Source organism: Sebastes fasciatus, chromosome 9 (assembly GCF_043250625.1).
Source record: "Sebastes fasciatus isolate fSebFas1 chromosome 9, fSebFas1.pri, whole genome shotgun sequence".
Taxonomy (NCBI): domain Eukaryota; kingdom Metazoa; phylum Chordata; class Actinopteri; order Perciformes; family Sebastidae; genus Sebastes; species Sebastes fasciatus.
This window is the reverse complement of record NC_133803.1, coordinates 4,223,571-4,235,859: the sequence shown is the minus strand read 5'-3', so window position 1 is coordinate 4,235,859 and position 12,289 is coordinate 4,223,571. Positions and strand designations below refer to the sequence as shown.

The 12,289-nt window shown below is 39.5% G+C and overlaps 1 protein-coding gene across 4 annotated transcripts in view; it reads left to right on the top strand.

The window, feature by feature from the left end:
• Positions 1–1,427: 1,427 nt before the first annotated feature.
• cep170aa (centrosomal protein 170Aa) overlaps positions 1,428–12,289 on the top strand; it is a 66,494-nt gene continuing 55,632 nt past the window's right edge. The window contains exon 1 of one of the 4 annotated variants that reach the window (XM_074645500.1): positions 1,428–1,715. The gene's annotated coding sequence lies outside the window, so the exon portion shown is untranslated. The remainder of the gene's footprint in view (positions 1,716–12,289) is intronic. The other 3 variants (XM_074645499.1, XM_074645502.1, XM_074645501.1) reach the window with 3 other exon arrangements.

Sequence of the window (12,289 nt, the reverse complement as noted above, 5' to 3'; positions counted from 1 at the left end):
AGGAAAAAATACAATCTTTTGTGTTAATGACATATTTTCATATAAATATAAAATAAAATAAAATGTTTGTTTATATGAAGTGCTCACACAAATGTGGTCCACATAACAAAGCCGCCTAAAATGTTCTATTTAGATGCAATAATTAAGACATACGCCTTAATTATGATGACATTTTGGAAAGAAGTGAATATGTTAAAACTGTTATTTTCATTTTCTTTAGGGACATAGTATTGTAGCTATTTTTGAATATATTTTTCATTATTGATGAGTTATATTGTTATCTATATTATATTTTTAGTTGTGGTGGGACTAGAGGTGCACTAGCTCCCCAGCTAAGCCCTGTACATTCACATTTATGTTTTTATAATTTTATAGTTAAACTGATCAATATCAGAATCAGCTTCAATAGCCAAGTATGTATACATAAACTAGGAATTTGACTCTGGTTTTTAAAGGTCCCATATTGTAAAAAGGGAGATTTTCATGTCTTTTATATTATAAAGCAGGTTTAAGCGATATATAAATGCTGTTAAACTATCAAAACGCTCAATATACGGAGAAATACACACAGCCCGTAGTCAGAAATTGTGTGTTTGAAACAAGCCATTAGGATTTCTGTCCATTTATGATGTCACAAATATACAATATTGAGGCCTTTACACAGTTTTAAACTTAAACATTCTAAATGTGTCCCAGTTTATTTCCTGTTGCAGTGTATGTAAATTACATCAGCTGATAGGAAGTAAACACCCAAGTTGTTGCCTAGCAACGCAACTCCATTGCACCTCCGATGAAATGCACTAAAACGGAGCATTTCAGACAGAGGGTAAATACAGGTATATTCAGGCAGACAGTATGAGGAAAATAAAGTTTTTTTTTAACATTACAGCATGTAAACATGTTCTATTAGAAACACAAAATACAAGTATGAACCTGAAAATGAGCACGATATGGAACCTTTAAGTTGCTCTCCATGTACTTACAGTACACACAGTTTACAGCAAGATAGCGATAGGCATACAATTAAAAAACAGGGACAACAAGCTGCAAAGAAAGGTTAAAATAATCATAGAACTACAGTATTATGTACAAACAAGTAGGTGGAAAATATATTTGTTTATTTATATGTACGTATGTATATATATATATATATATATATATATATATATATACATGTATATGTATATGTATGTACAGTATGTATGTATATATAACACCTAAACATCTAAATCATATTTTGTCCTGACGTTCATATCACTGTTGTCTAGATGCTAATCCATAGAAATGCATCATATGTCCATGTGCTAATCTCTCCCCATATATTTAGTTGAACTACATTTTTCCTTAATCTGTGGTCACATGACTATTTGTGCACATGGTTGCCTAGATACACAATCTGTCACTTCAAGGAGACATATCACTCACAATAAACCTCTGCATCGTGTTTGCTGATGTTATTCTGAAAACCGTGACCGGATGTTGTGATTATCCATCTCCGCCGCTTTGCCGCTTCCTCCAGGATGTTGGTCTGGTCCGCTCGCCGCTCTTTAGCAGGGAGAAGCTGAGTGTTATTGCTGAGCAACGGAGCAACGGAGGGAGAGAAGGCCGACAGAGCGCAGAGAGCCAGACTGAACTGCAGCAGCGGCGGCAGGGCTGGGCTCCACACACACACACACACACCTTCTACTGAGACACACACACCGGAGAGGAACAAGGTAAGCGAGGAGAACACTTACCTTGTATTTAGTGAGCAGTAGAATAAGCAGCTAACAGTGGGCTGGTAGCCAGGTGGTCGACCGTTACAAGTTAGCGGCAGAGAAAAAAAGGAAAGAGTCGGTGTTGTGCTTTTGTGCCCTCCCTACCCTTCTAGTGATGTCAATGTGGGCTTTCAGTGTGGATACTAAATCCTCCCGAGGTCACACGGCAGAACTTCTCACATTAAAACCATCAAAACAGGATTCATATTGAATGTATAAAATGTAATAAACAAGCTCGGGAAATCCCCTGTTATGTTTATAACGGTTAAACACTCTGGTGTGACTCCCTGTCGGCTAACTGGATGATGGCTACTGTGGTCTGTTGTCTGTTGTCAGCAGCAGCAGCATGAGCAGCCTGGGTCTGCCCTGCTCCGCCGCTGGAAAGCCACACAGCCTCGACACTTTGCTGCCTCTGTAAAAACACCGGCCACGTTATCCTTCTATGCTACTATTATCTATTATTAGTTATTGACTTGTTCTTTACATCAGTCGCATCCTTGTGTAGCCGCTTGGAGGCTATGGAGACAGGATGCCCATCAGTGAAGGTCGGTTACAGTGGACGCTTTGTGTTCATCTCATTGGAAACAGATTATCCCCAGTGGCTCCTCTTTGACTCTATGTATATTGTCTGAAGGGTATATAATATAGCCTACCGTATAGGCTATGTGGGTATTTCACTATGTAATGTAGGTGCAGAGTGTTTCCCGATGTCGGACCCCCCCTCCTCCTCTTCTTCTTCTGTGTGGAGGCTTTGTTTTCGTGGGGCAGATGTAGCTGGCCTACATGCATCCGCTCTCTTTGTGTTCAGCTTGATTTTTGCTGTCATCATCACATAAGATATAAAACTTGGGGAAATAGCAAAAGATGAGCTATAACTGCATATACTGACATGTGTCATCACACATTGACAAAGATGCCTTATTTGTATGCATCTTACAAACAAAATTTAAATTTGTGTAATTATATTCTCATTATCAGGTAACAGACTATTGAATGAATGATGAATTGAGCTGAAATGCCAGAAGAAGATGCATGGCAAATACTAAAGTTCCACAACTGTTCAAAACATTTGAAAGCAGCAGCCTGATTGTATTTATTCATCTTGATCATTTCCCTTAATTGCATCTCATGGTGTTAAAGGTATATCATTGGAGACTGCATGCATTCCTGGTTGGGGTTTATAACACTGTTCCACTGTTGTTCTACTGGACTGATGCGTTCTTGAAAAGCTGGACAGCTATAGGCTGCACATCAGCGAGTCTTGTTAGTCTCCTCCTCCCTCAGCTGTAAGAATTCAAATTTTTTGGGTTTGAGCCATAGAATGTGCAGATGATACCATCCAGTCCGGCTTCGCTCCTTTCCTTTCTCCCTTTCACTCTGCCTTTTTCCCACTCCTTCCTGTCCTCTCCGCAAATGTGGTTGCCGGCAGGCTGGTTGGCTCAGCGGTTGCATTTTTGAAAACTGTGTCAGTGTCACAGGACGGACTCTCGGAGAGGAAGCAGCAGCAATGTCCTAGCTAGACTGCAGCCCAGCCTGCCTTCATACGTGTCCATTATGGAAGCTTTTCTCTTAATAGTCATAGTAATATAATCTCTCCAGCCTGGCAGGCTGGGAGCTCCGCATTTGCAAATGTGAACCCTGTTTATTGCAATAAATCTCTGGGGGAAAAAACAGAGCCTCTCTGTGAATTCATGTTTGATATTCTATTAAGAGGAAAGCTTCCACTACAACAGTTACAGTGCAGATGATAACACAAGCAACCATGTGAATGAATAGAAAATAGTGTACTCACACTTTTTATATCTCTTCGTGTGTTGTTCTGCTTTTGTTCTGACGAACTTGAAAGCTCAACAATAGATTCCTACAGTCACCGAGCTGATTGGTCATAAGTCGACTATTAAGGTTGAGCAGATCAAATACAGTTAAATCCTGTTTCTTCATCCTTCCTGAATGACTTTAAAGGTGTTTCTGGTTCAGTATCATGATTCTTATGATGAATGAGCATTGTGTACATGTATTGTAAGCATTGGTATAAGAAAATATTGATAGATACACATGAGTACATGATATTATGTTTTGCGATACTGTATCTATTCTCCAAAACGGCGAATCGATTTTTGGCCCGCCTGCTCTGTTTTTCGGGAGGTTGTAGCGGGCTCAAAACCTAAGGAATCCATTAATACCAACCATGTCCTACTTGCATGCTGCGGAGGAGGCTAAATAACGCTCAAAATTTTGGCGAGGAAAAACTGGCATGGCCATTATTTTTAAAGGGGTCCCTTGACCTCTGACCTCAAGATATGTGACTGAAAATGGGTTCTATGGGTACCCACGAGTCTCCCCTTTACAGATATGGCCACTTCATGATAATCACATGTGGTCTGGGTCAAAAACCATGCAGTTTTTTGAATGCAGTATAAATTTGTTATTTTTGCCTATTCTAAAAATGACGTGTTTGAATATTTCTGCATACTGGGGTCCCTAAACAGTCTTGGAATTACATAAATTGGGTATTACTGGAAAGCTGAGACTCTTGTGGATCTAATGAGTCCAAGCGTGTTCATGTGTAACAATGTTGGTCCACATAGTAGTCATTTCACATAGTGACTTTTTTTTACTCAGAATTTATACTGACAGTTTCCCCAAAATTAGATTTGAAAAAAATCTCAATATATCGCCTTTACAGTATCGCAATATATTGAATCATTACGCCAGTATCATGATACGTATCGTATCGCCAGATTATTGCCAATACACAGCCCTAATACTAAGGATTTCCTTCAACAATACGACTCTATTTTCTGTTCTAGTCTATAGTTGGGATTGAGTGATTGTTGACTTTGTTGACCGGACTGCCCACGGCCATTGTGTATAGTAGGAAGTTTAGGAAGTGAGTTCATTTTACTTCAGTGGTCAGGGAGTGTTATTTGTGACTGAAAACAACCTATCATGGAGCTTAATATTCTATTTCATTCTTTTCAACATGTTTTTAAGGTGTTTTTGTAGTACCAGGGTGACTGTGGTTAAAAATAGCAGTGAATCTCACTTCAGTAATCTGCCAGAGTAGAAACTTTAAAAGGGTTATGAGCGTCAGATGCCTGGTGAAGCTCTGGCTTGTGTGCAGAGTCACAGAGAGAAACAAGGGAGGTGAATAGAAAAGTATGCGGTAAGAAAAGGGAAAGACAGGATAGCAGTGCAGAAAATAAGAAAAAACGCATGAAGCAATTTATATACATAATCATCAGCCTCTCCCTTGTTATGGAACATAAAGGTCTGTTTTTTTTTCTGCATATCAATCCTCAAAATGAGAAATAAAACAGAGTGACCTTCACATCTGTTTTGGGGTGTAACATACTCTGAGTTTCTGGTATTTTGTGCTTCTTTCCACTGCAGATATTGATCTTGTATTTGGGCAGTTTCCTTTCCCATCTCTCTCTCTGCCAGGCTCCCCCTGATTGTCCTGTTATGCTAACGTTGATGTGTTTTTTTTTTTTCCTCCTAAGTGCCAGTGTGGATTTCACTATTTTTGTCTGCTGCTGAGTCTGTTGCTGTGGGCAGTATAAATGCTGGTGTCATAATCAACGTGGCAGGGTTGGCCAAATAGGCTACTAATGTTCCTGTTAAAGGGCCACGGGTCAGTCATTATCTGCTCAGCAGGGGCCACGCAGGGCCGTAAGAGCTCTCACCAGAGCAATCCTACAGTAAACCAGTAGACCACCTGACACACTGTGTGCTTTGGCTTCTGTTGCAATACAGTCTCACGGCAGTCCGTGAAATAGTCACGAAATTGAATCTATTTGATTCGTGTACATAGACACAAAATTTTCCTCTTTTTTTTTTCGTGAACGCTCAGCATGTCTTTCAACAACATGTTTTTCATGCGTTTTCCTACAAATGTCCAGCAACACATGACACTCGTGTCAATTCCCGCTCCAGTCTTTTCAAAACAAAACGGAAAAGGGAAAGAGAAAAGAGAGACTTGGTTAGGCTTAGGCAACAAAACTACTTAGTTAGGTTTAGGAAAAGATAGACTATGTTAGGCTTAGGCAACAAAACTACTTAGTTAGGTTTAGAAAAAGATTGACTTGGTTAGGATTAGGCAACAAAACTAATTAGTTAGGTTTAGGAAAAGATCGACTTGGTTAAGATTAGGCAACCAAAACCACTTAGTTAGGTTTAGGAAAAGATCATGGTTTGGGGTTTAAATAACACTGGAAATGGCAAAACTTAAGTACAGAAGTTAGTTGACAAATAAATCAACTTTGACTTGTGGTTTCATTCGGGACACAAACACTGGTCTCCTGGGCGAAAGTCCTGTGTTTTTTGACCCAATCCATCCACCCTGACCTCCTCCCTATACGTGGCGTTCGCCGCTCTTTATACTTCCTGGTTCACAATTACGTGGATTACATACGAATTGATTTTGTGCTGGCCATCACGAAATTTTTTTAAAATTTGTATCTTTGTACACGAATCAATACATTAAATTTTGTGACTATTTCATGAACTGCATGTGCGACTGGGCTGTCTGTTGGGGGCTGAGGCTCATTTTCATTTGGGATTAATCTGCAGATTATTTTCCTCATTAAATGTTTGGTCTATAAAATGCCAGAAAATGGTGAAAAATGGCCATCACGATTTCATTATGGCCAAGGTGTCATCTTCAAATTGATTCTTTTTTCTGACCAGCAGTCCAAAACCCGAAGATATCCGATTTGCAATGATATGAAGCAGACAAAAGTAGCAAATCTTAACATGGCAGAAGCTCGAACCAGATAATGTTTTGTGTTTTTGCTTAAAAAATTACTTTATGTAATCCAGTAATCGATTATCAAAATAGTTGTCGACTAATGAATTAATCAACTAATCTTTTCAGCTCTAGTATAATATATATTGCTCTAACATTTTAATGGTTAATTAAAGTTTGCATATTAGTTTACTACATTGTTTCTTCTGCTCTCATGCCCCGTTGAGAAAACTGCCTCCAGAAGTGAGTTTGTTTCAGCGTATTTTCTGAAAAATGTACTGCACACACGCTTCAGAGAATGAATTACATGCACTGAAAAAGACTATGCTGCAGGGCATGTGATTCATTAATTCCCCTGGATTATTAATAATCTATTTTTTATTATCTCTTTATCAGTACAAGCTTGTTCAGAGACTCCACTAGAATAATAACTTTACTTTCTCACATAATGCTGGAGGGCAGGCTGTGCCGTACAGTTATTAACATCCGTGAAATGTAGATGTCTATATGTAGGTCTGTAGGTCATGTGGAACACTGGGGTCACCGAGCATGTGGTGGGTTTATGTCTTACGGCTAGGGTGTGCTGGGTTGTGTATGGTAATAACAATGAAGCAGGCTGTACGGATGCTGGCTAAATGGAGGTGTTTGCTTGTTTGTTCCTCTCGCCAACTGCTCATGTGATGCGTGTGGCCGCCGTTCTGCACCATATGGTCTTTTCTGCTGCATGGGACAGTTTTTTTTTTCACCCACAATGCTGCATGTATAAGCCACTTACCACACATAAAGCCACACATGCGCACTCAAGCTTCTGCAAAGTGGAGGTTGCTATACTGACACCATAATGATTTATTACCTCCCTGCATGGTGCTATGGTCCTGTTCGTTAGAGATTAATGCTGGTGTATAGTCTTTATCTGGCTGCATAAATTATAAACTATTCAAAATGCACCGTTCAATAGAATGAATTATATATTGATTTTTATTCATGATATAAATGTTCATATGATCTTACTCCATTTGCAGGATCCAGATTTACAAAAGCATAGCGGGGATTGTCAATAAACAGGAGAAAAAAGGCAAATGATGCAGTCGATCATTTTGTATGTATGTGTGTATACTGTATGTGTGTCAAAATGTTCCTCCATCCTCACCTCCAAGTAGTGTTTGGAAGCTGGAGGAGCATCCTTGGCTGGGATACACTGTCAAACCACATTCAGCCTCGTGTCACTTAATGAACCTTTACAATGTTAAACCCAAAGTACAGACATGCTCATCATGGATTTTAGCGTCCAGTTGTAGTTGAGGTTTTCTCAAAAGGAGGTCCCTTAAACAGAACATGGCTTGTGATTGTTTTGCTTTTTTGTGGTCTATTCGTCATTTATGAGGAGAGGTAAAGTAGGCCAACTTGATTCAAATGTCAAATGGAATCAAAGACTTGAAGACTGATATCCCTGGAGCAGCCATGGCGTGCTCCTTTGTGCTCTCTCCATTTTAGACCAAGAACATTTCATATATACTTTATTATTTATCAAACACTACTTTTGTGATTGACTGGCTGCCCTGTAGAGCTATATATTTGTCACTGAAAATGTGATTTTAAAACATAATATTCACTGCAGAAAGAGCCACAAAATATAGCTCATGTTAACAACGTGATAACGCAAATTTGTTTAACGCCACTAATTTCTTTAACGCATTAACACGATCGATCTTTCGGAGGTTGCAGCGGGTTCAATTTAAAGCTAGAGTGAAGGTACTGGCATCATAGGAAACTTGAAAACCTAAGAAATCCATTGGTACCAACCAACTGGCTTGTCGTGAAGGAGGCTAAATAACACTCCTATCTTAGGCAACATTTTGGCAAGGAAGAACGGTCATGGCCATTTTCAAAGGGGTCCTTTGACCTCTGACCTCAAGATATGTGAATGTAAATGGGTTCTCTGGGTACCCACGAGTCTCCCCTTTACAGACATGCCCACTTTATGATAATCACATGCAGTTTGGGGGCAAGTCACAGTCAAGTCAGCACACTGACACACTGACAGCTGTTGTTGCCTGTTGGGCTGCAGTTTGACATGTTATGATTTGAGCATATTGTTTTATTCTAAATGCAGTACCTGTGAGGGTTTCTGGACAATATCTGTCATTGTTATGTGTTGTTAATTGATTTCCTATAATAAATATATAAATACATTTGCATAAAGAAAACATATTTGAGTATTAAATCCTTGACAACGTCTCCCTATAAGGTACATTTTGAACAGATACAAAATGTGCAATTAATTTGCGATTAAATATTGAATTGATTTATAGATTAGTTGATTGAACCCTAGCTCATATATAACTGACAACATTTTGATTCGGTTTGTTATAGGTGTCTGGTATATCATTATCTGCGTCATAGAAAAAGCCCAGTCTCTCTTTTTGTCTGAAGTTTAGAGAGGAACAATAGATTGTATACCTCTTCTACTGTACACTTTCATGTCTGTAAATCTACTGTAGACTCATTGGGGACCAAAAGCCTTTTGTCTGTCTGTCTGTCCGGTTGTCTGTCTGTTTGTCCAGAGGTTGCTACATTTTTTTGCCTGGTTTGTTCTTTACCCCCCTCAGGGTCTGGAGGCTTCCCTTCTCCCAAAACACCTCTAGGGTTGCAAGACCGATTCAGTCTCCCTGGTCTATTACTTATTGACTGACTGACCTCGGCTTACATCAGCATTTTCAAGGGAATAGGCCCCTGCTTTTCTATTTGTCTTAACCTTCAATGTACTTTCCTTTCATTCGTTTATATACCTCCGAGGTGCTGTCTAGCGCAAGCACCACATACCCTCTTTTCTCTTTGTTTCCATTGTTGCAAAGCTGCAATATTTATTATAATATTTATAACTAGGGCTGTCGATCGATTATCGATGTGATTATCATAAAGTGGGCATGTCTGTAAAGGGGAGACTCGTGGGTAACCATAGAACCCATTTACATTCTCATATCTGGAGGTCAGAGGTCAAGGGACTCCCTTGAAAATGTCCCTGGCAGTTTTTCCTCGCCAAAATTTAGCGCAAGTTTGGAGCGTTGTTTAACCTCCTTCGCAGCAAGCTAGTATGACATGGTTGGTACCGATGGATTCCTCAGGTTTTATGTCAGTACCTTTACTCTACTTAAACCTCTGAGCCAAAAATTAAATCCAAATCTAAAAATCACAAGTTGTGTTATTGCATTAAAGAAATTAGTGGCGTTAAAACAAATTTGCGTTAGGACATTATTATTGCTATTATTACGTTAACTTTGACAGTCTTATTTATTACATTTCAGGTCCTACTTAAATTGTTAATCTACAAGAGTCATGTTTTTTCATTTTTCATTCTGGCAACATCTTTGATACTAAGCTGTCTTTGCTGTGGTGTTTTTGCACTCCACTTCCAAGAAATAATTCTACAATGAGTTAGTAACATGATATTCTCCTCAGATTTCTTTTGTGGAAAATGTAATGCAGTTACTGCTCTTTTCTTCCTGTTCAGCCAAGAGGGCTACCGCTGCTCTGGCTCCTGTAACTACTGAGTGCTATTTATATCAGAACAATCAGCTTTTGCTGCTGTTGTAAACATTAAATACATCACCTCCTGTCTGCCAGAGGATTTCTTCTTGGAAAGACCAACCAGACATGGAACTTTAGAGCAACAAGACCTTGTCAATTTATTTACTTTTTTGATTTCTCAATCGGTGAGTAGAAAATATGACATTCAACAATATCTTTCTTTTGTCATTGCTACTTCCATTGGGAGCGCTTCACATAGGGTGTTATCTAGCCAAGCTTAACTTTGTGAGTGTTTTTTAGTATCCGCTGTAGCTGCTGGTGAGTTTTAACGTCGCTACACTGAGATAAAGCTACATTTTTTACAATGTAGGCAGACAACCACACCCTTAGGCTAAGTTTGGCTCTCATCATAAGACCACATGGAAATGTGTGTGACGAGACGTATGAGTTGTCCGTCTGACTCTTTCTTCTCTGTTCTTCCTCCCCTGCTGTCTCTCTCACTTTGGTTTGCTTAGCATGTGTGTGTTTGTGTAAATCTGTGTGTGGAGGCTACACACAGCATCTGTCAGTGTGTGTGTGTGTGATGCGGTCTGAGTCAGCTCTCAGGGTCGCTGTGGTGATGTGACGGTCTGGGTGGTTAGGCAGATGAGTAGTGCTGTTGCATCATCCTGGGATACGCACTGGAGCCAGATGCTATGCGGAGAGCAGCGGCCATGTGTTGGAGCAAAGAAACCTGTTAGATGATGATGATGATGATGGCAGTAAATAAAGTGGCGCTCGTTGATATTCCTGTTCGCTTTCAGCTGTTGTCTGTGATTGGCTGGTTCGGCGTGGAGGGAAGAGACAACAGAAGAAAACTGCTTATACAACATTTAGCTGGAAAACGGAAACATGGCTGTAAGAGCGATTAGTCACAGCTAATAAATCAGATTATCCAGCGCTGCTTTATAATCACCCCGTTTATTTTCAATGTCTGAACATTTCATTATATAATGAATAATAATAGCAGTGCTCATACTCATTCGCTTCAAATCTGCACCTTTGTTAGTGTTTTAAGATGATTTTCCTCATGACAGCGTGATTCTATTCCTTTGAGCTGTGAATGAAACGAAAGCCTCACTATAGATGTTTTTTTCATTCATGTCACAGTCATCAAATGAACATCAGATCTACTGTGGCCTCAAAGATGAGTGAGTCCACTACTCGTGTCCACTACAGGAGGTGCAGTGCATGCTTCCTGTTTCTTCACTGCCATCTCCTCCAGACAAAGCATTCACAGTCATCTTGGAATAATCCTCCCCTTTCACTCCTTAATTCTCTCTCTCGCTCTCTCTCTCTCTCTGTGTGTGTGTGTGTGTGTGTGTGTGTGTGTGTGTGAGACAGAGAGAGAGATAGAGATAGTGTGGAGGTCTGGGGGTTGGGGAATTCCTGCCAAAACCATGAGGTCACTATTTGTCCTTATTAGAAGAAAGGCACTTTATTAATCCCAGAGGGGAAATTACATTTTTTCACTCTGTTATATTTACATAGTACATAGTACACACAGGCCCCAAATACACACACATGCACAAACAGGACCATTATACATGCATTGATTGAGAGATGGCAGAGCGAGGGGGCTGCCTCTGACAGGCGCCCCGAGCAGTTGGGGGTTTGGTGCTTTGCTCAAGGACACCAGTTCACACTCAGTACTTGGTCCATAACCCCAGAATGAATGTTGCTGAAAGAGTGGAATGGAGATGAGACCGACCCTTAGGTGGTAACAGTTTGAAATGATGTATTACCAATATTTAGAATCAAGCATTTTTTGCATTTCAGATGAGTAACATTGTAAGTTAGTAAGTAAGAAGCAAACAATGTTTAAGCACAACGGTTGGAATGAACGCATTACCCAAATTACAAAAAAACAAATAAACATATGTTCTCATATTTTCCCGTTTTTATTGGAATTACTTGTGCAAATAGTAATGATTATTTTCTAGAGCTGTCAATCGATTAAAATGTTTAATCGTGATTAATTGCACGATTGTCCATAGTTAATCACAATTAATCAGAAATCACACATTTTTTTTATGTGTTCAAAATGTACCTTAAAGGGAGGTTTGTCAAGTATTTAATACGCTTATCAACATGGGAGTGGATAAATATGCTGCTTCATGTAAATGTATGTATATATTTATTATTGGAAATCAATTAACAACACAAAACATTGACAGCTATTGTCCAGAAACCCTCACAGGTACTGCATTAAGCATAA